This window comes from Octopus sinensis, linkage group LG18 (assembly GCF_006345805.1).
Source record: "Octopus sinensis linkage group LG18, ASM634580v1, whole genome shotgun sequence".
Classification (NCBI taxonomy): domain Eukaryota; kingdom Metazoa; phylum Mollusca; class Cephalopoda; order Octopoda; family Octopodidae; genus Octopus; species Octopus sinensis.
In genome coordinates, this window is record NC_043014.1 from 15,641,322 (window position 1) to 15,668,108 (window position 26,787).

Below are 26,787 nucleotides of genomic sequence, written 5' to 3' on the forward strand. Positions count from 1 at the left end.
AACAATAACTCTCTACTTGAGTGGGCCATAGTGCCCAAATTCTGACTTGAAAGACTTCACCAGGTGGTGCTATTAAGTTAGACATGGCCTGGGCCAATAATGGCCGAAACCTATCAAAGTATATATACACATATATATATATTATATATACACATATATAATATATATACCTCTGTTTTCACTGTCTCTCTCTCTCTCTTCTCTCTCTCTCTCTCTCTCTCTCTCTCTCTCTCTCCTCTCTCAGTATATTATCTCACCTTCACTCGCTTCCACAGGCTTAGCCAATACCGCAGGATGAAAAACATCAGCTAAGTTCCCGACTGTTTCCTCTTTATTGTTTTTTGCAAGCCTTATTATTATTGTATCCCCATATATTAGCGTTATCGTTGTCTTTCGTCTCAAATGCTAGCTGAAGCATAAAAACTTTCACTCACAAAAACTTATTCACACCACCGCAAAGCATTTCATCTCAATCCTGTCTTCTTTCTGCCGCCTAAAACCTCATCTTCTCCCAATGCGCGGTGTCACTATGTCTCTCTCTCTCTCTCTCGCTATGTGGTGTCGGTTCTCCCTCTGTTTTCACTGTCTCTCTCTCTCTCTCTCTCTCTCTCTCTCTCGGTATATATCTCACCTTCACTCGCTTCCACAGGCTTAGCCAATACCGCAGGATGAAAAACATCAGCTAAGTTCCCGACCTGTTTCCTCTTTTCATTGTTTTTGCAAGCCTTATTATTATTGTATCCCCATATATTAGCGTTACCGTTGTCTTTCGTCTCAAATGCTAGCTGAAGCATAAAAACTTTCACTCACAAAAACTTATTCACACCACCGCAAAGCATTTCATCTCAAATTTGTCTTCTTTCTGCCGCCTAAAACCTCATCTTCTCCCAATGCGCGGTGCGCCCGCCCTCCCACCCCCACCACCAATACCGGTGAACACTGTTCTCACCATCTACACCGGATACTCCCTCCTCCTCCCCCACCACCCCTTCCTACCCCTTCTCCTCATATGCTTTCACTGTGAAAAGACAAGCTACTAGCATCACAGCTCTTCAACCGCCCACTGATCTTACGCTTCTCCTTTGAATCTGACACTGCCTCAATCCGACTACTCCTTCCAGTCCCCTCCCCGCCTCGTAATTATCCTATGTTTTTATTTCTTACGAACCTGCACCAACCTTCCTGCCATCGTTCCTCTAACCCCCCAACCTTCCCCACCCTCACACATTCCAAGTACCCCGGATCCTGTTGCCCCGTGCCGGGGCACGTTAAAAAGCTCGAACCGATCGTGACCAATGCCAGGACCCCCGCCCCTGTGCAGGTGGCAGTTAAAAAGCACCCACTCCACTCACGGAGTGTTGGCGTTAGGAAGGGCATCCAGCCGTAGAAACTCTGCCAGATCAGACTGGAGCCCGGAGCGGCCCTTGGCTTCCCAGACCCCGGTCGAACCGTCCTACCCGTGCTAGCGCGGAAAACGGACGTTAAACGATGATGATGATGATGATGATGATGATATATATATACACACAGTCTTCCTACAGAGCCGACAAAACTATTAATGAACAACATCTGCTTACGGTGTAGACAGCCACAAAAAGGTCGATGTTGGGCATCTCGCTAAGAGATCACACCCGGAACGGGGAGATCAGGGATAGAACTGGAGGGAAGGACGTCGTCGCAGAATACTAACACGCAAAGCTACGATGGGCCGGTCGTGTCTCAAGGCTCACAGACAATCGGTGCACCCGTGCGAGCGAAAGAGATCACTCGGAAGGTCTCTAATCGGGTGGGGAGATGATTTCAGAAAAATATTTGGAACAACGTGGAGAAAAATGGCGTGAGCGCGAGGAGAATGGAGCGAATGCTGTGGTCAGCGGAGCCGATTCGGCACCAGACAGTCTGGGTGATCCAGGTGACAGGGCCTAAAAGTTTGGAGGAAGTGGAAAGTCGATTACATCGACTGGAGTGCTTGACTGGTTTTTATTTTATCGATCTCGAAGGGACGAAAGGCAAAGTCTATCTCGCCCTACAAAGTGTTATGGTTTTATCTATCTCTTATCGCTTACTTGTTTCACCGCCTTGAAGAATTTTAGTCGAACGAATCAACTCCAGGACTTTTTTTTGCAAAGCTTGCTATCTATTCTATCAGTCTCTTTAGCCGAACCACCAAGTTATCGAGACGTAACCACACCAACATCAATTGTAAAGTGGTGGTGGTGGGGAGGACAAACGCATATACATACATACATGAAAATCATGTTTTTATATGTATAAAAACAACATACATTGACTGCCTACAACAAAATCTTTAGATGTGTACTATAAAATTTATATATGCGTTTGTCCTCCCTTTTATATGTGTGTGTGTGTGTGTGTGTGTGTGTGTGCGCGCGTGCGTGCGTGCGTGTGTGTGTGTGCGTGTGTGTGTATTACGGGTTTCTTTCAGTTTCTGTCTACCATATTCACTAACAAGGCTATGATTGTCCAGGAGCTATAATAGAAAACGCTTGCTTAAGATATGATGCAGTGGGACTGAACCCGGAACCATGTGGTTGGGAAGAGAACTTCTTAACCACACAGCCACGCCTGCGGTTGTAAAAATGTTCAAATGCGACTCAATGGCCGGAACCGGTATGAACCACTTTAGCGCTTATCAATATCCTTTTATCTCTTTTAGAAATCATTATTAAAGAAAGGAAGAAAGGAAGAAACAATTGGTAGAAGGCGGGTGAGCTGGCAGAATCGTTAGCACGTCGGACAAAATGCTTAGCAGCATTTCGTCTGTCTTTATGTTCTGAGTTCAAATTGCACGGAGGTCGACTTTACCTTTCATCATTTCGGAGCCGATAAAATAAGCGCCAGTTGAACAGTGGGGTCGGTGTAATCGACTTAACCCTCCGCCGAAATTGCTGGTCTTGTGCCGGAATTTGAAATCATTATTATTAAAGAAATGAATCCACCGTCCCTCTCACAATTTCTTTTTCTTTTCTTAGACTTCATGAAATGGTAAAGCGTCTGTGTTTTTAAAGAACAAACAGTGCAAGGGAGATAATTACCACAGACTGTCATCTCAATGTTTACGCGAAAGAAGCCCACGTTTATTCTCTCAACGGCCACTCAATAACGAACTGTGTGTGTGTGTGTGTGTGTGTGTGTGTGCTTACGTGCGTGTGTGTGTGAAGATGCGTGGCCAAGTGCTTTTGGTGTTACTCACGATCGCAAGATTGTGGTTTCGATTCACTGACCGGGTTTGGGAGTTGTGGTCTTGGGCAAAACACTTCCATTTCAGGTTGCTCTGTGATCACTTCGACATCTGATGTGTGGCACATTGCGCACTTGTACAGGCAATGCTCATTCGAGGGAGGGAGGGAGGGAGCTAATGTGCCGCACTAAGCATTTGATCACTGCGCGCGCAAACTACGAACACACACACACGTGTGTGTGTGTGTTTGTATGTGTGCATATTTATAAACTTTATTTTATTCTGATTGGCGACAGACACAAACACACGAACACAGAAAGACAGACACAGACAGAGAAACGGACACAGACAGAGAGACGGAGACACACAAACAGACACAGACAGAGAGGCGGACACAGACAGACAGAAACTTTTGAAAAAGATGTCAAAATTTTGTTTGTTGAAACAGTAAGGCTTCAACAAGCCACAATTAACCTGCGAAACTTCGAGGTTGCTGTTAGTAAAATTTATAATAAATCTTAAACAGTACACATCTAAAGATTTTGTTGTATTCCACCAGTATTCCTTGAGTTGGTCTTTATGAATGTATTCCATAACAGAAGGACTTTCTAAGTTTATTTCAGGACAGTCTTTTTTGTGGATGGCATTGTAAATTGTTTTAGCAACAACATTGTGTCACATAGGGAAGTAGTACTGTGACAACACTTTAGGACAGCTGCTAATTGCATACATGATCTCTTCCACAAAAACATGGCATATCCTACACATGCAGTTGCATCATGAGATTACAAGAGCATCACCAGGTATTTTGTGGCTATCTCCTGTTCCTGGATTGCAAACACATAGCCTTCAAACTGTGATGTGATGTAGTGGTTTTGTAGTAAAGAGAGGCAACATACCCATGCATGGTCTCCTTTTTTTTTGTATGCTGAGAGCTTTCCATCCAGGTCTTCTCTGAGTTAAGAGAGCCCAGTTGTTTTGGAGCTGTATAGGAGATCATCAGAAAGAGAATGCTTCTTGAGGAGCTCCCTGCCAACTCGTACAATGTTGTTCACTGTATGTATATGTATATACAAACATGCGTGCATGCATACATATATCTTTGTCTTAATTTAATTAGCTGAAATGTTTACCTATAACAATAATTCCTACATGAAATTATAGCAACTTCTCTTTATCAAACGATATATCATTAAGTTGAACAATTTCATCATTGAAAGCTACTCGCTCTTGTAAAAGCATGAACACACACACACACACACACAGATATACGCCGAGGTAATTAAAGAAAGATTGGTAAAGCGAGGGAAGAAAAAAGAAGTATTTTGAGAAATGTAGCAAAATGATGGAGAATCATACCATCCAATAATGTAATAAAATTTTTAAAAATTAGTTGACAGAATTTACTTACCTTAGGATGACCAAGTAATGTTAGGACCTGCAGAAAAAAAAAAGAAAGAATTTACAAATATATATAAGCATGCACACACATGCTTGCAAAACTGCATACACATATGCACACCATATCTGATGGTGTATAAGACAATATTTTTTTTAAATAAAATGACTGAGAAAAAATCATCTCAGGTTCTCAAAGTTGAGCCTATGTTACATGCTTTAATGTACAAAAAAACTTTTTTCCTGAATATGTACTGCTGACATTGAACTGTGGCTAATGTGCCCATGTGTCTTTTATGCCATCAAACATGGTATCTATGGCAATACAAAACAACATAACATTGGTTTCAAATTTTGGTACAGCATCAGCAATTTTGACCTGAGTATTTATTGAACTCCGAAGGGATGAAAGGCAAAGTCGACCTCGGTGGAATTCAAACTCAGGACATAAAGATGTACAAAATGCCTCTAAGCATTTTGTCCTGTGTGCTAATGATTCTGCCGGCTTGTTACCTTACAACAAGGTAAAGAGAAAGGTGCTGAGGTGGCAGAATCGTTAGTATGCCGTGCGAAATGATTAGTGGTATTTTGTCTGCCCTTACGTTCTGAGTTCAAATTCCGTCAAGGTTGACTTTGCCTTTCATCCTTTCGGGGTCGATAAATTAAGTACCAGTTATGCACTGAGGTCGATGTAATCGACTTAATCCCTTTGTCTGTCCTTGTTTGTCCCCTCTATGTTTAGCCCCTTGTGGGCAATAAAGAAATAAGAATTGTTAGCATGCCAGGCAGAAAGGCTTATTGGCATTTTGTTTTCCTTTACATGCAGAGTTCAAATTTCGCTGAGCTTGACATTACCTTTCATCCTTTTGGGTTTGATGAAATTAGTACCAGTTGAGCACTAGGGTCAAAGAGATCAACTTAACCCTTCCCTGAAATTGCTGGCCTTGTGCCAAAATTTAAAACTGATATTAAAACGTAAAAGCTATCAAATATATTGAGTACAGTAATTTTATAGGTAAATAAGGCTACTTTTCCATCACTCCAAGTTTTTAATCATACTGCAATCATCAGATGGTATGGCAACTTAAGAGTATACCAAAAATTCAACTTTAACTCATGAGAGAGAGAGAGAGAGAGAGAGAGAGGTGGAGAGAGAGAGGGGAGAAGGGGAAAGAGAGTGTGTGCTTATTTCTGAATAATATTTCATTAACAAAAGGTGATTATTAGTTACATAATACAAATTACATAATAAAAGCAAAGAAAACTTGTCAAATCGTCAGAGCCAGGTAACTTTTATATGCAAAATTATTGCATTGAAAAGATATTGCCAGAATTCACCAACTGAAGAAGGTCGAAAGACAGAAACGTCTGAAGGTCTAATGACTCAAAGCTTGAAAGATGATGTCTTTCAAATTGCTTGAAATTCTTCCTAAGAGAAGTAATCCTTGCATGTAGTCGATTCTGAGCATTTCAGTTTCAAACTATGTATGGTTCTGATTTTATGGTCATTCAAAGAAGTGTGAGTCAAATTTGAGGATTTTGCTCAATTTGGAACCATACTTAATCTCTAATATCTCAAGATTGAAAGATTTTCAAGCATTGAAACTTTGTATATGCAACCTACTCCTAGAAAGCACAAGAATACATTACAAATAAAGAATAATGGGATACTATAGATGTCTTAGTTCTAAATGTGTGATTTGGGGAGGATTTTGGTACTCTGTAAAACAATAAAACAATTTCAGGTAATTGAGCTAATTACATTCTGAAAGTAGAAACGAATATCTATTAAATTACCAAAATTCAGAAATTGGAAATATCTCATTGTGAAATGATTAATCATTGAATAGGGGCTTAAGAGTCAACTCCAATTTTTAACTCCCGAAAATCCAATGCAGAACTTTAATTTACTCTTTTACTTGTTTCAGTTATGTGACTGTGGCCATACTGGACCATTGCCTTTAGTCAAGCAAATCAATCCCCAGGACTTATTCTTTGCAAGTCGGGTACTTATTCTATCAGTCTCTTTTGCCAAACCGCTAAGTTACAGGGATGTAAACACACCACCATCGGTTGTCAAGCGATGTTAGGGGGTGGGGAAAACACAGACACACAAATATATACACACACATGCATATATATATACATATATACAACGGGCTTCTTTCAGTTTCCGTCTACCAAATCTACTCACAAGGCTTTGGTCAGCCCAAAGCTATAGTAGAAGACACTTGCCCAAGGTGCCACGCAGTGGGATTGAACCTGGAACCATGTGGTTGGTAAGCAAGCTACTTGCCACACAGCCACTCCTAACATATTTTTGAAACAATATCAACAGAACATGGATTTCAGGCCAACAGAATTTCAATTCTTAACAGTAATTTTCTTCTAAAAAAAAACAAAAAACAAAAAAGCTTACTCTAAAATCCGGGGGGGGGGGGGGCTAAAATTACATCGTGAAACCAAATACACATTAGTTTTGTGTATGATTAAGTGAAAACCCTAGTGATGGATTACTGGATCATTTGGTTGTTTGTAAACAATAAAAGTGCAAACTCTTTTTCTGGAAGTAATATTTTAAGAACAATGGTTTTATATTTTAATAATGATGGATGGATAACTTTTCCATCATTTGCATCAGTGACCACATGGCTCATGACACACTTTCAGTCTATTGTTTCCAAAAGGCAGCTTTCGATTTCCTGAAACAGCTACATTCCATCATCACCAAAGTGGTTTACTTTAATGATGAAGGTGCCAGACAGCAAATTTTTGTCATCACCTATACGAGCTTGAATCAACTGCTAATTGGCATTTTAAATCTGATTCTGTTGGTGGCGCCATCAAACGAAAAGCAGTACTTGCAGGTTTTGCAATGCAAATTTCTTGATCATATATTCTTTTCTACTCTAGGTACAGGGCCCGAAATTTTTGAGGAGGGGATCAATTGATTAGATCGACCCCAGTATGCAACTGGTACTTAATTTATTGACCCCCAAAAGGATGAAAGACAAAGTCGACCTCAGCAGAATTTGAACTCAGAGTGTAAAGACAGACGAAATACCACAAAGCATTTCACCCGGCATGCTAATGTTTCTGCCAGCTCACTACCTTACAAAATTCTCAATCATATATTAATACCCATGAGCTGTTCATACGTTTTGATTTTGAATAGCATATACGTATATTCTGCCAGTGAAATTGCCTTGAATAATCGTTTATTACTAAAAGTATGTCAACACATTGTTTAGTGGCATTTAAATGCACCTCAAATAAAACCAATGTAATATCTATTGTTATCAAGCGTTATTATATTACATTTATAAATTACATTGCTTAATGGGCACCTACTTTGAAGAGGATGACTAGTGGCTATTCTACAGGTACAGGTGTGTGAATTATTACATGAAAATTCATGGGGATTTGAATTAGTTGAATTTTTGCATTGCTAATTGTATTCTTTCACCCCATGTGTTAATGTTTCCACTGTGAGCAATAGAATGTGTATATATATTACTTGGGCAAACATAAAATAATACAGGGCTGTTTATCTGCCAGTTAGACATTTAAAATTTATCTATATGGGAGAGTATGATGTTGCTTCTATATTGGTGTGATTTTTGTTTTTGATGTTCAAATTAGTGGCTTCACCGTTTATACAATGGTGTGAGTTATGATGCCTACTGTTAAGATTATTATTAGTAGTAGTAGTAGCTCGATGGATGATGTTTACAGATTTACTTCTCAGTTCCTGTTCCAGAAATTAACTCTAGAATATTCTGCCATTTGGTGAGCATTAAGTCTTTCATTTAAATTAGGGTTTGTAGTACTACCTGTGTAAGAGAGAGACTGTGTCACAATGAGTACAGAACTTTTTCTTGATGTCTGTTAATTTTTGTAATGCTCTGCAAAGTTCAATGTTGTAGATTCTCTACAACATCGAACTTTGCAGAACATTACCATGTACCTGTTGAAGATGATATGATATTTATTGCTAGACTTAAAGTTTTTGTGTAAAATATTAAAAAATGATTTAGGGATGTTAATAACGTTTTTTTTTTCCATAAGAACCATTATACCAAGTTACATTTCTTATGGTTCACTTCATCTGAGAGTGTCTGATTTAGAGAATTTGTGATATCTGAGTTTTTTTATAAGTTTGGGTGAGTTAGTGAATGTGGAATTGGGAATAGTAGAGGTTTGATAAGTTATTCTTCTAATGTCTAGTTTAAATTTCTGGTTGCCTATACTTTTTAGAGTGTTGTGTCTACAAGGAATATCAGTATTTCCCATATTTTTTATTTTTATATCAGGTATCACTTTTTGAGGTTATCTCTAAATATTATCTATAGAAATTATAGCCAGCACTGATTTGTTACATGTTTGGATATGAAACACCGTAACAAATCACTGCTGGCGATAATCCCTATGGCAAATCTGTTGAGATAACCTTAACATGTGATTTAATAGCACTGCTAACACAGCAGGATACAGTATTGACTTATAAAGCGTTTAATTTACTTTGTAGTATATTATGGTTGCATAATGAAATATGGTGTCTCTACAAGTAATTAATATTCAGTTTTTTCCTGTATTGGACTGTAAGTTTTAATCTATTTGCTATTATATATTTGTTCTCAGTGACAACTGTATTAGCTTACAAGGTTTTGTTTGGTTACCTGCTACTTGTTGATCTTTATCCAAACGTTTGGGTTTATTAATTTTCTTGCTTCTCTTTATGTATTTATGACTATTAGATTCACCTGATTTAGTACTAATAACTAATATATTAGTTATTAGTTTACAATGTGTGTTATTTCCATTTCTTGTAAGTAGAATAACAGGGTTAGAATGACTCTTATTACCATTTCTCTTTCTATGGGAATTATCGATCCTACTGGTATAGTACCCTTGTTCATCCAGAGGAATGTACTTAATCTTATCCTAAAAAAAATCTCACTTATTTCCAGTGCCTTGTTACGATCTTAAGCATTGATATTGAAAACATGTTTGCTTGCCAATAATTTTAAAACACTAAGGGAAATATTTCTAACTAGGTTGTCTGTTATGGATCAAGGATGGTTAAATAATCTGTATATATAGCATAAATTTTCGTTTTGTCTGTGGTAAGAAATCAACAAGCCGATATATAACATCAAGAAAATTTATCTTTTTGGTATTACCGTTGGAGTGATTATAATTCTGAAAGAATCTATGGTGGAAAAGTTATAGTCCTTTAAAGTTAGCAGTGTTTTGTTCCTGTGTCCTGCACCAATTTCCTGAAAACTGCCCTTAAATTGATTTAGTATATGCAACTTGACCAAGTCTGTAAGTTGACCTGAGTCAGAAGAACCCATTGGAATATTGAAATAATCTTCTCTTGATTCATGGGACCAGAGAACTTGATTGAATTTCATCAAATGTTTTCCTTGCCATAAAAATTATATCCTGGCTTAGATTAGGGATATTTTTATGAGAAAATGAGGAATTTATTTAGAAATACAGAGGAAGTGGAAGCATAATAGTTGTCGATGTCATGAAAAACAAGCTAACTCAGTGTCTAGTTGTAAGAATATAAAGAATAGAGACAAATAATGGTATATCAAATACCATACAAGTTAAATTCTTGATTGATTGCAATTATTTTCCTTTCACAAAACAAATAAACAACTGGTTTGTAGTAATTGTGGACAACTATAAATAAGAATTTTCTTCAATATTGTAATGCCATTAGGGGGAAAAAAAACACTGATAAATTTATTCTTTTATTCTTTTACTTGTTTCAGTCATTTGACTGCAGCCTTGCTGGAGCACTGCCTTATAGGGCTTTTTAGTAAAACAATCAACTCCAGGACTTATTCTTTGTAAGCCAAGTACTCATTTGATTGGTGTCTATTGATGAACAGTTAAGTTACATGGATGTAAACACACAAACACCAGTTGTCAATTGGTGGTGTGGGGACAAACACAAACGCAAAGACACATAAATACACACACACACACACACACACACACATATGATAATGATAATGATAATGATAATGAAATTATTGTATATAGTGCTCAGGTGCACCACAACTTGTCAGAAAGTGCATATAAAGTACATGCAGTAATGTAAAAATGTCTGGAAAGCGAACAATGTATGAGTCAGATACATGCTTGTGTGTGTATGGAGGGGAGAAAATCAGGTGTAGTGTTGGCAAATCTCAGAAAGCATGGAAGTTTTGAAGGATGCAGTGCTCCAACAACTAACAACTGAAGCCGGCAGTTTGTTCCATGCTTCAGCAACTCTCAGCGTGAAAAAATGTTTCCTGAAGTCATGGGAGCTGTGCTGTTTTCTGACTTTGTAAATATGTCCACGGGTGTTAGATGGGTGGAGTTTGAAAAGGTGCATATATAATATTTTATAATTTTAAACATAATTATAACAAGGGGTTGGTTTTATGCCTCACTATGCACTGTAAGAAATAGATGCTAAAGTCTGTTTTACTACCTTAAAATCTCCGAGAATAACACACTTTATTGTAGGCAAGCAAAAGAAAATTAATGAATCAATAAGGCTGATTATTGCCTACAATAAAGCGTGTTATTCTTGGAGATTTTAAGGTAGTAAAAAAGACTTTAGCATCTATTTCTTATTGTGCATGGTGAGGCATAAAACCAACCCCTTGTTATAATTATGTATATAATTATAAAATATTTTGTAAAATTTACCTATAAGGTTTTTATTTCTGCACTGGCTACCTGGTAAAATTATTATTGATTTTGCCCTTTATCATTAAAATATATATACATGATGGGCTTCTTTCAGTTTCCATCTACCAAATCCACTCACAAGGCTTTGGTTGGACTGAGGCTACAGGAGAAAACACTTGTCCAAGGTACTATGCAGTGGGACTCAACCTGGAACCATGTGGTGTGGTCAGGAAGCAAGCTTCTTACCACACAATCACTCCTGCACCTATATATATATATATTTTGAAGCTGAAAATTCAAGAATACTATTTACTGCCATTTCATCTCCCCAAAAATTCTCCAAAAATGGAACTGGTAAAAAACTGTTAAAAATATTGAATGTATAAAAGTATAGGGTTTCAGGGATGATAGGAAGAGACAAATAGTAGTGGCCAACAAGGGAGATAACTACATGAAAGTCAGGTTTGGTAGAAACAGAAGTAAAAAAAACCCCATGAAACCTAGATCCTTGGTATGGCGCCAATGACACTATAAAAACTATGATACTCCATGTCCTGGATGTTATAATCATGCAATGAAAATTTGCTGGATACATCATCGTTGATTACAGGTAAGTTCATGACCATCAATTCACCACAAGGAAAGTTTATCAAGAAAATATATACGTAGTATCTCACCATTAATAGTTAAGAACAATTTTATTGAAAAAATAAAATGTGAATTGATGATGTTGAACTTTCTCTCTGGTGAATTGATGGAGGTGAACTTACTGGACATGGTTGTCATCATTGTTGTCATTGCCATCATCATCATTGTTGTCATTTAATATCTGTTTTCTGTGTTGCTGTGGGTTGGATGGTTTAACCCTTTCATTACCAACCCGACTAAAACTGGCTCTGGTTCTGAGTACACATGTCTTGTTTTCATAAATTTTGAATTAAAATTTTCCACCAAACCTTAGACACAATTTATGTTCCTAACACTAGATTAATGATAGCTAAGTTATTTTACTAAATTCTTGGTTATATTTAAAGTAATTGAAAGAAGCACAGAGCATCTCAAAATAAATACAGCAATGAAAGCGTTAACAGGAGCTGGCAAGTCAGAAGATTTGTGCCAAGCCTTGTCTGCTTTGACATGGTTTTTATGGCTGTATGTCCTTCCTAATGCCAACCACTTTACAATTGTTTCATTTCCAGAATGACTTTGAAACCAACTATTTTGCTACCTGAATATAAAACATTTTGAGGTTTCAATTTCATGTCAAGCACAGCTTGGCGAAGACCATCAATACATAATTCAAATCCAATAGACCGTTTGCCTGGTGATGTTTTGAAGCAATTGGCAGGCAACGTTGGGTAACTCTGAAAAAAGGATGGAGAAATCTGGTTAGAGGAGTGATGTATAGGTACAAGGCAAGTACCTGTTTGCCTGTATGGTAAGTTACATGTATGACTCCACAATTTAAATGGTGAGGCTGATCCTGCGATGAAGGACTTTAGATTGAATATCAGTGGTCAACCCTCAAGCATTCAGATTATTTTGCCAAATGTAATGCTTATTTATTCACATTGCTTTCAATTAACCATGCATTATCGTTGAGATTTTGATTATAGAATTTTTTTTTTTAAGTATGACATTGTAGGGAAGATGTAAGAGATTGCATTTGACCAGTTTGAACATCAAATAGAATATTTTGGCAGCCAATGGCCACTTTAAATGCTAAAGGGGTAAATACTAGCAAGTTGATCCAGTAGGGAGAGCTTCATGAAGAAGGAGGCAGGGCTAATGCATCATAAATTCACTTAGAAGAAGGGGCACAGATGATGCATCATAAATTCATTGAGGAAGGGGTGGAGCTAATGCATCATATATTCATATATTCATTGAGACTAAGGGGAGGGCTAATGCAGCACAAATCCATTGAAACGAAGGGGTGGGGCTGGTGCATCATAAATCCATTGAGAGGAAGGGCTGGGGCTGATGCATTACAAATCCTTTGAAAGGAAGGGGTGGGACTGATGCATCCAAATCCACTGAGAAGAAGGGGCAGGGCTGGGCATCACAAATCCATTGAAAGGAAAGGCCAAAAGGAATGGGCAGGGCTGGTGCATCACAAATCCATTGAGAGGAATGGGCAGGGCTGGTGTATCCCAAATCCATTGAAAGTAAGGGGCAGGGCTGGTGCATCACAAATCCATTGCGAGGAATGGGCAGGACTGGTGTATCACAAATCCATTGAAAGGAAGGGGTGGGGCTGATGCATCACAAATCCATTGAAAGGAAGAGGTGGGACAGATGCATCACAAATTCATTGAAAGGAAGCGGCAGGACTGGTGTATCACAAATCCATTGAGAGGAAGGGGTGGGGCTGATGCATCATAAATCCATTGAGAGGAATGGGCAGGGCTGGTGCATCACAAATCCATTGAAAGGAAGGGGTGAGGCTGATGCATCACAAATCCATTGAGAGGAATGGGCAGGGCTGGTGCATCACAAATCCATTGAAAGGAAGGGGTGGGGCTGATGCATCACAAATCCATTGAAAGGAAGAGGTGGGACAGATGCATCACAAATTCATTGAAAGGAAGCGGCAGGACTGGTGTATCACAAATCCATTGAGAGGAAGGGGTGGGGCTGATGCATCATAAATCCATTGAGAGGAATGGGCAGGGCTGGTGCATCACAAATCCATTGAAAGGAAGGGGTGGGGCTGATGCATCACAAATCCATTGAAAGGAAGAGGTGGGACAGATGCATCACAAATTCATTGAAAGGAAGCGGCAGGACTGGTGTATCACAAATCCATTGAGAGGAAGGAGTGGGGCTGATGCATCATAAATCCATTGAGAGGAATGGGCAGGGCTGGTGCATCACAAATCCATTGAAAGGAAGGGGTGAGGCTGATGCATCACAAATCCATTGAGAGGAATGGGCAGGGCTGGTGCATCACAAATCCATTGAAAGGAAGGGGTGGGGCTGATGCATCACAAATCCATTGAAAGGAAGGGGTGAGGCTGATGCATCACAAATCCATTGAAAGGAAGGGGTGGGGCTGATGCATCACAAATCCATTGAGAGGAATGGGCAGGGCTGGTGCATCACAAATCCATTGAAAGGAAGGGGTGGGGCTGATGCATCACAAATCCATTGAGAGGAATGGGCAGGGCTGGTGCATCACAAATCCATTGAAAGGAAGGGGTGAGGCTGATGCATCACAAATCCATTGAGAGGAATGGGCAGGGCTGGTGCATCACAAATCCATTGAAAGGAAGGGGTGAGGCTGATGCATCACAAATCCATTGAGAGGAATGGGCAGGGCTGGTGCATCACAAATCCATTGAAAGGAAGGGGTGGGGCTGATGCATCACAAATCCATTGAGAGGAATGGGCAGGGCTGGTGCATCACAAATCCATTGAAAGGAAGGGGTGAGGCTGATGCATTACAAATCCATTGAGAGGAATGGGCAGGGCTGGTGCATCACAAATCCATTGAAAGGAAGGGGTGGGGCTGAGCATCACAAATCCATTGAGAGGAATGGGCAGGGCTGGTGCATCACAAATCCATTGAAAGGAAGGGGTGGGGCTGATGCATCACAAATCCATTGAAGGAAGAGGTGGGACAGATGCATCACAAATCATTGAAAGGAAGCGGCAGGACTGGTGTATCACAAATCCATTGAGAGGAAGGGGTGGGGCTGGTGCATCACAAATCCATGAGAGGAATGGGCAGGGCTGATGCATCATAAATCCATTGAGAGGAATGGGCAGGGTGGTGCATCACAAATCCATGAAAGGAAGGGGTGAGGCTGATGCATCACAAATCCATTGAGAGGAATGGGCAGGGTGGTGCATCACAAATCCATTGAAAGGAAGGGGTGGGGCTGATGCATCACAAATCCATGAAAGGAAGGGGTGAGGCTGATGCATCACAAATCCATTGAAAGGAAGGGGTGGGACTGATGCATCACAAATCCATTGAGAGGAATGGGCAGGGCTGGTGCATCACAAATCCATTGAAAGGAAGGGGTGGGGCTGATGCATCACAAATCCATTGAGAGGAATGGGCAGGGCTGGTGCATCACAAATCCATTGAAGGAAGGGGTGGGGGATGCATCACAAATCCATTGAGAGGAATGGGCAGGGCTGGTGCATCACAAATCCATTGAAAGGAAGGGGTGGGGCTGATGCATCACAAATCCATTGAGAGGAATGGGCAGGGCTGGTGCATCACAAATCCATTGAAAGGAAGGGGTGGGGCTGATGCATCACAAATCCATTGAGAGGAATGGGCAGGGCTGGTGCATTACAAATCCATTGAAAGGAAGAGGCAGGGCTGATGCATCATAAATCCATTGAAAGGAAGGGGTGGGGCTGATGCATCATAAATCCATTGAGAGGAATGGGCAGGGCTGGTGTATCACAAATCCATTGAAAGGAAGGGGTGGGGCTGATGCATCATAAATCCATTGAGAGGAATGGGCAGGGCTGGTGTATCACAAATCCATTGAGAGGAATGGGCAGGACTGGTGTATCACAAATCCATTGAGAGGAAGGGGTGGGACTGATGCATCAGAAATACATTGAGAGGAAGTGGCAGGGCTGGTGTATCGCAAATCCATTGAGAGGAAGGGGCAGGGCTGGTGTATCCCAAATCCATTGAAAGGAAGGGGCAGGGCTGGTGTATCCCAAATCCATTGAAAGGAAGTGGCGGGGCTGATGCATCACAAATCCATTGAGAGGAATGGGCAGGACTGGTGCATCATATGTCCATTGAGAGGAAGGAGTGGGAATGATGCATCACAAATCCATAGAAAGGAAAGGGTGGGGCTGGTGCATCATAAATCCATTCAGAGGAAGGGGTCAGGTTGATGCATCATAAATTCATTAAGAACCCTGAAACAGCAAATATTCTTTCTTGATGACCCTTAAAACTTATCGATGTTCCCTATGTGAAGCTTTTAGCTGACAGCATTTGTAGAAACAAGCTGTTGCGAATATTTTAATAATAGTAATTTTTCAGAAAAAATGACATCACTTCTTTAACCTTTTAGCATGCAGATTTCTCCGTCAAATGTAACATTTATCTATTCCCACTGATTTGAATTTGTTATGCTTTACGTTGTAGCTTTCAGATTTCAATGATATGATTGTTTATTTTTAGAATAATGTTGTTAGGTAAATGTGAGAGAAAAGAACTGGCCAGTTTGAAGATAAAACAGGTAGAATACTTAGGCTAAAGGGTCAATGAAAATGCTAAATGGTAAAGGGTCAATGAAAATTGAACCATTAATTAATTATTGTGTATTAATATCCAATGAGGGTTATCTTGGATGTGGTTATTGCTAGTTGATAACTGTTGGTGTTTGGTTAAATAATGTTGTTTATATAAGGAGAAGTATGGAAAAGTAAGAATAACGGGAATGACAGTTTGAGTGCCTTTTTGTGTTTGACTTTATCTTTTTTTCAGAAATGAATCCAAATTCTGTATAGAAATGACTAGTAGTTTATATCTACTGTTTAATATATATGTGTGTGTGTGTGTGTGTGTGTGTGTGTGTAAGTATACATACACACATATGGAAGTACATTCATAAATATATATCCCTGCACACACAAAAGTACATCCAAATATACACATATGTACTTACACACACACACATATACACATATACAAACATATAAATACATATATATGCATGTATACAGATACATATATATATATATATATATATATATATATATATATATATATATATATATATATACACATACATATATGCATATACATATATACATCTACATCCATACACACACATACATACACACACGCATATACATACACACACATTCACTCATTTACACACCCATGCAATAATGTTGTAGACAACATGACTGTCATTTCACCAAAGTGAAATCAAAACTGTTTATATATCCTTCTTCCCTGTCATGATAATGTAAATGCCACATACATTCTCAAACACACACACACACACACACACACACACATAAAGTGCACTCACACATATGCACTCACACACATGTACATGTATGGCTTTAAGGAATATCTAAATGGTCACATGATAACCTTCCTTATCTGCAGAAGCCTTAACATAACTCAGTACAATAGCAAAGAAATGATAGCAGAAGGAGAGGTGTAACACGTACCGGTGTGTGTGTGTGCGTGTGTGTGTACACGTGTGTGTGTGTGTACAGGTGTGCATGTGTGTACACGTGTGCTGATTTATTGAAAACTGAGGCCACAATAAAGGTAGAAATGCTAATGCATGTTTGAGTACTTTTTCTGTTATTAATTCATACATCCAAACACACACACACACACACATCTACACACACACACCAGGTTCAATTCCCATGGATGTCAATTTTGCCTTTCGTCTTTTAAAGAATCAATAAATGACGGCACATTTGAGAGCAATGGATTGACGCAGACATTTGTATTTGACGAGATGTCTTGCGGTGTCTGTTCCAGCTCTTAGCATTCTGATGACAATAATCAGAGATCATATTGGACCCTTGTCTTTGTCTTGTGTAAGATCAGTGGATTGGTGAGGGAACCCCTGCATGAATGGGAGACAAACCTTGCACCTCAGATTCTAGATGTGTTTGTATATGTATATGTATATGTATGTTTAAGTATGTGCACACATATATCTGTCTATTTACGTCTCTCTCTATCTATCTCTCTTCTTCTCCCACTATAAGCCAGTTTAGAAGTTACTGAAAAATTCAGTAACTTCTAAACTGGAGTGAGACAGCATGTTCTTTGTCTACCTCCTTAACTTCTTGGAGATTTTAGGTATAATTATACTAATGTGTCCATCTGTTCTAATTTAATTAAATTCTATGTCTTTGTGCAGCTGAAGATTGCGCTGCAATTTAAATTGATGTAATGATTGCATTGTTCAATTAAATGGAGTTGCATGAAACGATCATACTGCATTACCTCCGGATATCCTTGTTGCTTATTTTGATATATATATACATATATATATATTTAATATCATCTGAGTAATAACCTTATAACATGCTTTCCAAAGCTCCTCTACTGGTATCAGCTACCATCATCTTGTACTACATATATGTATATGTATATATATATGTATATATGAGAGAAACTACTAGGATAAGAAGAAGAAGAAGGGCAAAGTTCAGAGAGTTTCTACCTTTGTTCAGAGTGAAAGGCAGACTGCTTGGATATCTGTGTATGTACAGCAATGCTTCATGGCAGTGAAACACTGGCTGTGACTAGAGAGGACATACGAAGGCTTGAAAGAAATGAAACCAGCTTACTCCACTAGACGTGAAATGTTAGTTTGCATGTACAACAGAGTGTAAGTACCTTAAGAGAAAGATTGTGTATAAGTGGCATCAGATATAGTGTGCAAGCGAGAAGACTGCTGGTATGGTCATGTGATGCATTATGGATGAGGACAGCTGTGTAAAGAAGTGCCAATATCTAATTGTGGAGGGAACCTATGGAAGATGTAGAAAGCGGTTGCTGTTGTTCAGAGAGAAATAGAGTCAGTAATGCAGTTATGAGTAAGTTTGTCTGTCAGTTTAATGCAAGATCCACATCGGGGAAAACTTGATGAATTTATACTGTATTTTAAAATTAAAAATGCAATTATGTATGTATGTATGTATGTATGTATGTATGTATGTATGTACGTATGTACATACGTACGTACGTACCTATCTATCTATCTATCTATCTGACTGTCTGTCTGTCTGTCTGTCTGTCTCTCTCTCTCTCTCTCTCTCTCTCTAGCTATACATACTCAAATGCCTACACACACACACACACATGAGTGTGTGTGTATGTATGTATATATATATATATATATATATATATATATATATGTACATATATGTATATATGCACATATATTCATGCACATATGTATATGCACACACACACATAAATAGGGTGGATAGATAGATAGATAGACAGACAGACAGACAGACAGACAGACAAACAGACAGATATAATATATGCATTGCACACATAGAGGTAGAAATATAAGTAGTGGGTAACAAGATGTCAAATGCCATCAGATAATAGGTACGTATAATGATTGCTGTGCTCAGGTCAAATTAGTGCTTAAACTTCAGTGTTAAGTGCAGGGTTGTGAAATCTGTCTAAATGAAGATAGGTTATAAGCAATATATTGATATAGGTATAAAGGAACAAAAGCTTAAACATGGAGTCAACAGATATCAAATCAATTTATAACAATATATTGAGTAGAAACGCAAATATATATATTAAAATATATATATACACAGCAGATAAATTAAGAAGCATCTGGAATGTGATAAGTTCACAATAGTTCAGATGTAGATAGGTACACTCCAAGGTAAGACAGAAATTAAGTCTATGATTTTGATATCACTTAGATAATGAAGTAGATCAATGATGTCACAGATAAAACACCTTGGCATTGATGAAACAGCAGTATGTAAATTGTTCTTTACAGCTGTTTCTAGAATGATTGTATTACTAGTGCAAATCTGTGCATATTATCTGTAGCACCAAAGGTTTGTTGGAAAAAATCCCATCAATTTCACAGTTATATATATATATATATATATATATATATATATCATCATCATCATCATCGTTTAACGTCCGTTTTCCGCGCTAGCACGGGTTGGACGGTTTCAACCGGGGTCTGGGGAGCTAGGGACTGCCCCAGGCTCCAGTCTAGTCTGGCAGTGTTTCTACAGCTGGATGCCCTTCCTAACGCCAACCACTCCGCGAGTGTAGTGGGTGTTTTTTACGTGCCACCTGCACAGGTGCCAGAGGGGTCTGGCATCGGCCACGTTCGAATGGTGCTTTTATGTGGGGGGGGGGCAGAAATATATAGGGGAGCACCAGTGGGGAGGGGTGGTTCAGAGAAATGATGACAGGTTCTAGGCAAGTAGAACGTAAGATATCAAGAGAGGGGTAATGCATGGTGAAATAGCGTATTGAAGAGGGGGGTTCGAAGAGTAGACACCTATAATGGTGGTGGGAGAAGCGACATCCGGTATAGATGGAGCAAAAATATAGAGATATCCGGTATTGGTGGTGGGGGTGAGCAAGGGCGGGTGCACCGGGAATATGCGAAGGGTTGAACTGACGGGCTGGCTTAAAAATGCTCTTAGCAATGGAAGGGGGGAATGGCAGATAACGTAAGAGAGAGAGAGAGAAAGAAGGGAACAGTGGAACCCCGCCAAAATGGGCCGCCATTGAAAAAAACCCCTGTATGGAGAAATAATATGCAATACGAGGCGAAGCTGAAAATAGTAATAATAATAATAATAAGCAAACTGTCGACCAGGGGATCAAAGGGACAATACTACTACTAATAATAAATAGTAAACAAAACAGCTCAACCACAACATTAGATTAGAAAGACTCTTATCTTGGGAACATTTCGTTCTTCGGCCTGTATATATATAAAATTTAAATAATGAGGGTGATAAATTGAATATTAATTTAATTAATATTAATTTAAAACCAGTAGCCTAGCATATAGAAAAATCTGAAAATTCAGAAAAATTGTAATACATGCATATAATAGGGATAACCACTAAGTGGACATCCAATATACTAGAAGATCACCCACAATCTAACTAGAGAACATTCTTTTCTTTGTAGTTAGATCATAGGTGATCTTCTAGCATACTGGATGTTCACTTAGTGGTTATCCTTATTATATGCATATGTATATATATATAATTCAAAAGTACAGATGTAATTGGTGAAATACTTCAAGTATCTTACTTGAAAAGTACAATATTCAGCCATATCTATATAATTCCTGTTTGGAATTGGATCTTGAAGTACATGTAAAGCTATGAATAACAAGATGTATATATGGGGTTGAAAAAAATCCCTATTCATGAGTAGGCTTCGAATTTTTGTATCCAAAACCGTTTTTCAAACCAATATTTACATGTTAATATTTATAGCTTTATTTGAACTTCAAGATCCTGTTCCCAAAACGAATTATTTCACATTCTCTTGAAAATTTATAGATTCTTATGATGTCAAATAAATACACACACACACACACACACACACATATATGTTCAATGACTTATCTGATAATCTTCATCAGTCAGATTAAAATATTTCCAAAAATTGATTGAAATATCTGTTCAACTGAACAGTCCCCTAAATCCCTTTTCAGTCCCCTACATCTCTTTTCAGCTGAGTGATCCTAATCTTGCAGGTTTGTTGGTGCTGGTGCCATATAAAATGCCCTCATGCCATTTGCACACAAAAGCTCTTATGCCAGTACTGCGTAAAAGTACCCAGCATACTTTGTAAAGTGGTTGATATTAGGAAGGGCATCCAGTTATAGGAACCATACCAAAACAGGCATGGAACCCAGGCAGCTTTTCAGCTAGCAAGCTCCTGTTAAACCGTCTTACCTATACCAGCATGGAAAATGGACATTAACCCTTTTGTTACTGTATTTATTTTGAGATGCTCCATGTTTCTTGCAATTAATTTTAAATATAACAAAGAATTTAGTAAAATAACTTAGTTATCATTAAGCTAGTGTTAGGAACATAAATTGTGACTAAGGTTTGGTGGAAGATTTTTATTCAAAACTTATGAAAACAAGACATTTGTACTACAGAGCCAGAGCAGGTTTCAGCCGGGTTGGTAACGAAAGGGCTAAAGGATAATGATGATGAACCTTGCAGGCTTGTGGGTGTTGGTGCCACGTAAAAAGCACCTATACAGGTGCTATGTAAAAGCACCTGTGCCAGTGCTGTGTAAAAGTACACTCTGTAAAGTGGTTGGTGTTAGGAAGAGCATCCAGCTGTAGAAACCAAGCCAAAACAAACATGAAGCCTGGGCAGCTCTTCAGCTGACTAGCTTCTGCCAAACCATCCAACCCATGCCAGCAAGGAAGACGGATGTTAAATGATGATGACGACGATGACAATGATGATGATGATCTATTCACTTGAAACCAGTATTCTCTTTTACTCTTTTATCTTTTACTTGTTTCATTTGACTGCGGCCATGCTGGAGCACCACCTTTAGTCAAGCAAATTGACCCCCAGGAAGCCTAGTGCTTATTCTATCAGTCTCTTTTGCCAAACCGCTAAGTTACAGGGACATAAACACACCACCATCGGTTGTCAAGCGATGTTGGGGAGGGGGGACAAACACAGACACACAAACATATATGTATATATATATATACATATATACAACAGGCTTCTTTCAGTTTCCGTCTACCAAATCCACTCACACGGCTTTGGTCAGCCTGAGGCTATAGTAGAAGACACTTGCCCAAGGTGCCACGCAGTGGGACTGAACCTGGAACCATGTGGTTGGTAAGCAAGCTACTTACCACACAGCCACAGAGCAGTAGAAGTAACCATGGTTGTAATATTTTGCTCTATAGTATTCTACCATAATTAATTAAGTACTTCACTGTTTTGAGTTCAAACATCAGTGAAGTCAACATGACTTTTCATCTCTACAATAAAATATGAACCTGAATGTATCGGGTGTATTATGTATGTTTACTCAGCTGTGCTTTATGAAAACTTGTTTTGTGCCTCACCAAAATTCATGAATGATTTATACATAGACTTCCCTTTCTTTCTGGAGAATTAACAGCTAAATGTTCTCTTATTCACCTCAACCATTACAAACTTTTCCATCAGTAGTTATCTAGGTCCATATGGCCCTTGGGGATCCATGTAAGTTTATCTGTTGAATTAGTTATATTTCTTAATGATGTGCCCTTTTCAAGCCTAGCCAGGCTCATGGGCCCAGTTTCCCGGTTTCTGTGGCGTATGTGCACCCCCCCCCCCACCTGGACGAGATGCCAGTCCATCATAGTGTTACTCAAGAAACAGGAAGAGGGAATGAGAGAAAGTTGTGGTGAAAGAGTACAACAGGGGTCGCCACCACCGCCTGCCAGAGCCTCATGGAGCTTTAGGTGTTTTTACTCAATAAACACAAACAATGCCGAGTCTGGGAATTGAAACGGCGATCCTCTGACTGTGAGTCCGCTGCCTTAACCACTAGGCCATTGCGCCTCCACATTATATTTCTACAATATGAAATATATTTTAACAATTTTTTAATACAATTCCTGATAATGTTTAATTGCAAAAACTATAATGGGATTTTTTAAACATCAAATGGCTAAAAATCAAAGGGGTCCATAGATAGAAAATGGTGAAGAACCACTGGGTTTTATGATGGAATTGTCTATGAACATAATAATACTTAAGTTTCTCAAACTAGTAATGTAGGTACAATGTAGATTCTAGTTTGTATAGTAGAACCAATGCTGCCATAACATCAATAACAGAATAAGAATAACCTCTAACTTGAATAGCAGTGTCAATGTAGCCACTAGTTTGAGTATAAGAAACAATATAGTCCCTAGCTTGTGTGGTAGACTAAGTGCAATCCCTATCTTATATAGCAGAGTCAACATAACCCCCTAAATTGTATAGTAGAGTCAATGCACCTTTAACTTGCATAGCAGAATAAATGTAACCACTGACTTACGTAAGAGAGTTAGTGTAGCCCCTAACTCTATAGTGGAGTCAAAACAAACCCTAAGTTGTAGTCAATGTGGGCCCTGACATGTACACTAGAGTCAAAATAGCTCCTAACTTGTACACTGGAGTCAATGTAGTCCCTAACTTGTATAATAGAGTCAATGTATTCCTTAATTTGTATAGTAGAGTCAACGACCTCGCTCAATGTTTTTTCACGTGTCACTGGCACAAGTGTCAGTAAGGCGACGCTGGTACCGATCACACTCGAACGGTGCTTTTTACGTGCCACTGGCATGAAAGCCAGTCAGCTGCTTTGGCAACGATCACACTCAGATGGTGTGTGTATACACACACACACACACACACACACATAATGCACATGCAAAAGCACACACACACATATCTGCATGCACATAGATGTGTGTGTGAGTGTGTATTCACAGAAGTTCTTCACGTTTTCCAAAATATTAACTTCATCTTCAAAGTGTATACACTTAAAACAATTATAACTACACTACATTTTGATTGGTTCAATTTCCAATCATCCTGAAGTGTCTAATTCTTGGATTTGTGCATACTTCCAGACACGATTGAAACATGGAGAAGTTCAAACTTCAGTTCCAAGTTTGAATGAAGGTGGCCCCTATAAACAATGTCTTGTAGCTCAGTGATTTTGCCACCTTCAATATGTTAAGGCTCTAAAGGCATGTGACCTAATAGTAGTTAGAGTAGAGGCGTAGGAGTGGTTGTGTGGTAAGTAGCTTGCTTAAGAACCACATGGTTCCAGGTCCAGTCCCACTGCGTAGCACCTTGGACAAGTGTCTTCTACTATAGCCACAGGCCAACCAAAGCCTTATGAGTAGATTTAGTAGACGGAAACTGAAAGAAGCCCATCATATATATGTATATATATATATATATATATATATATATATATGTATGTGTGTGTATATGTTTGTGTGTCTGTGTTTGTCCCCCCAACACCGCTTGACAACCAATGCTGGTGTGTTTACATCCCCATAACTTAGCGGTTCGGCAAAAGAGACCAATAGAATAAGTACTAAGCTTACAAAGAATAAGTCCTGGGGTCGATTTGCTCGACTAAAGGCAGTGCTCCAGCATGGCCACAGTCAAATGACTGAAACAAGTAAAAGAGTAAAAAAAACGTGTTGCTTTTGTGATTTCAAAATCAGTTTCAAATCCTGGACTGGGCAGTGCATTGCATTCTTGAGCAAAACACTGTATTTCACATTGATCCAGTCCACTCAGCTGTAAAGGAATAACCACGTGGCAGCCTAGTGTCCTGTTCAGGTGGAATATTGTGACCTCAGTTACTTGACCCTTTAACATTCAGATTATTCTGTCAAATGTGATGTTTGTTTACTCTCTTTTACTCTTTTACTTGTTTCAGTCATTTTCACTGTGGCCATGCTGGAACACTGCCTTTAGTTGAGCAAATCGACCCCAGGACTTATTCTTTGTAAGCCTAGTACTTATTCTATCGGTCTCTTGCCAAACTGTTAAGTTACGGGGATGTAAACACACCACCATCAGTTTTCAAGCAATGTTGGGGGGACAAACACAGACACACAAACATATACACACACATACATATATACATATATACGACAGGCTTCTTTCAGTTTCCGTCTGCTAAATACACTCACAAGCCTTTGGTTGGCCTGAGGCTATAGTAGAAGACACTTGCCCAAAGTGCCATGCAGTGGGACTGAACCCGGAACCATGTGGTTCGTAAGCAAGCTACTTACCACACAGTAACTCCAACGCCTATTATTCACATTGTTTTCACTTTATCATATACTAGCAGTATCGCCCGGCGCTGCTCAGGTTTGTAAGGGAAATAACTATAAAGCATTTTTAGAGAGTTATAGCCAAAAAATAGCAAAAAAATGGAAAAAAAATTATGGTAAATTTTTTTGAGAGTTAAAAAAGGTGGAGTTGCGTCCCCTAGACGGTCTGTGGTTTGGGTTTCTGATTCTCGACCCCATGTCGAATTTATCGATTTTTTTCAGAACTGGGGGAACTTTTCAAAATTTTCGCTGCGTTAGTTTTGAATTATGACATTGGGCTATGTGTGTGTCAAGTTTCATCATAATCGGTTGAAAGCCGTGGTCAGAGTGAGGGTACGAGAAAACAGACACACAGAAAACGCACAGACAAACTGCCGTTTATATAGAGAGAGATTATCTTGTAGCTGTGAAATTTCACTGATGAGATTGTATGTTTTTAGAATGTCATTGCCTGGAAGGGGTGAGAGGCCTGATCTGCTCAGTTTGAGCATAAAGCAAATGGAATATTTGGGCCTGATAGGGCTGGTTTGGATACTAAAGGGTCAAACACCATGGAAACTAGGTAACCGACCCCATGAATACTAGGATTTGAAAAAGTAATGCTTAGCAGTTCATGATGATGATGATGATGATGATGATGATGGTGGTGGTGGTGATGATGATGATGATAACAATGGTGGTGATGCTGCTGCTGCTGCTGCTGATGATGATGATGATGATTGATGATGATGATGATAACGATGGTGATGATGATGATGATGAATATGTTATGACTAATGGAATAAAAAATACTTAATGTGTTAAACAAGGAAAGAATCACATCCAACCCATGCAAGCATCAAAGAAGCAGATGTAAAAACAACAACAATGATAATGATGATGATGATGATGATGATGATGATGATACTGCCAGTCTTATAGATTTTGTGACCAAGATGTATTGATAAATAACAAGAAAGAAACTAAATGATGCTGATGTTTTGGTCTAATTTGTGACCAAAAAAAAAAAGAAATTTGACATTTGACAAAGTTTGGTTTCAAACAATTTCATTTAAAACCATCATCATCATCAGCAGCAGCAGCAGTAGCAGCAGCAGCAGCACTCCCACGACCACTACCATCACC

General features: G+C 38.9%; 1 protein-coding gene across 1 annotated transcript in view; it reads right to left on the reverse strand.

Annotated features, from left to right (window-relative positions):
- Window positions 1–26,787, reverse strand: part of LOC115221191 (ataxin-1-like) — a 610,972-nt gene that overhangs the window by 436,208 nt on the left and 147,977 nt on the right. Inside the window, exon 3 of the mRNA XM_029791340.2 lies at window positions 4,614–4,640. The gene's annotated coding sequence lies outside the window, so the exon portion shown is untranslated. The remainder of the gene's footprint in view (window positions 1–4,613; window positions 4,641–26,787) is intronic.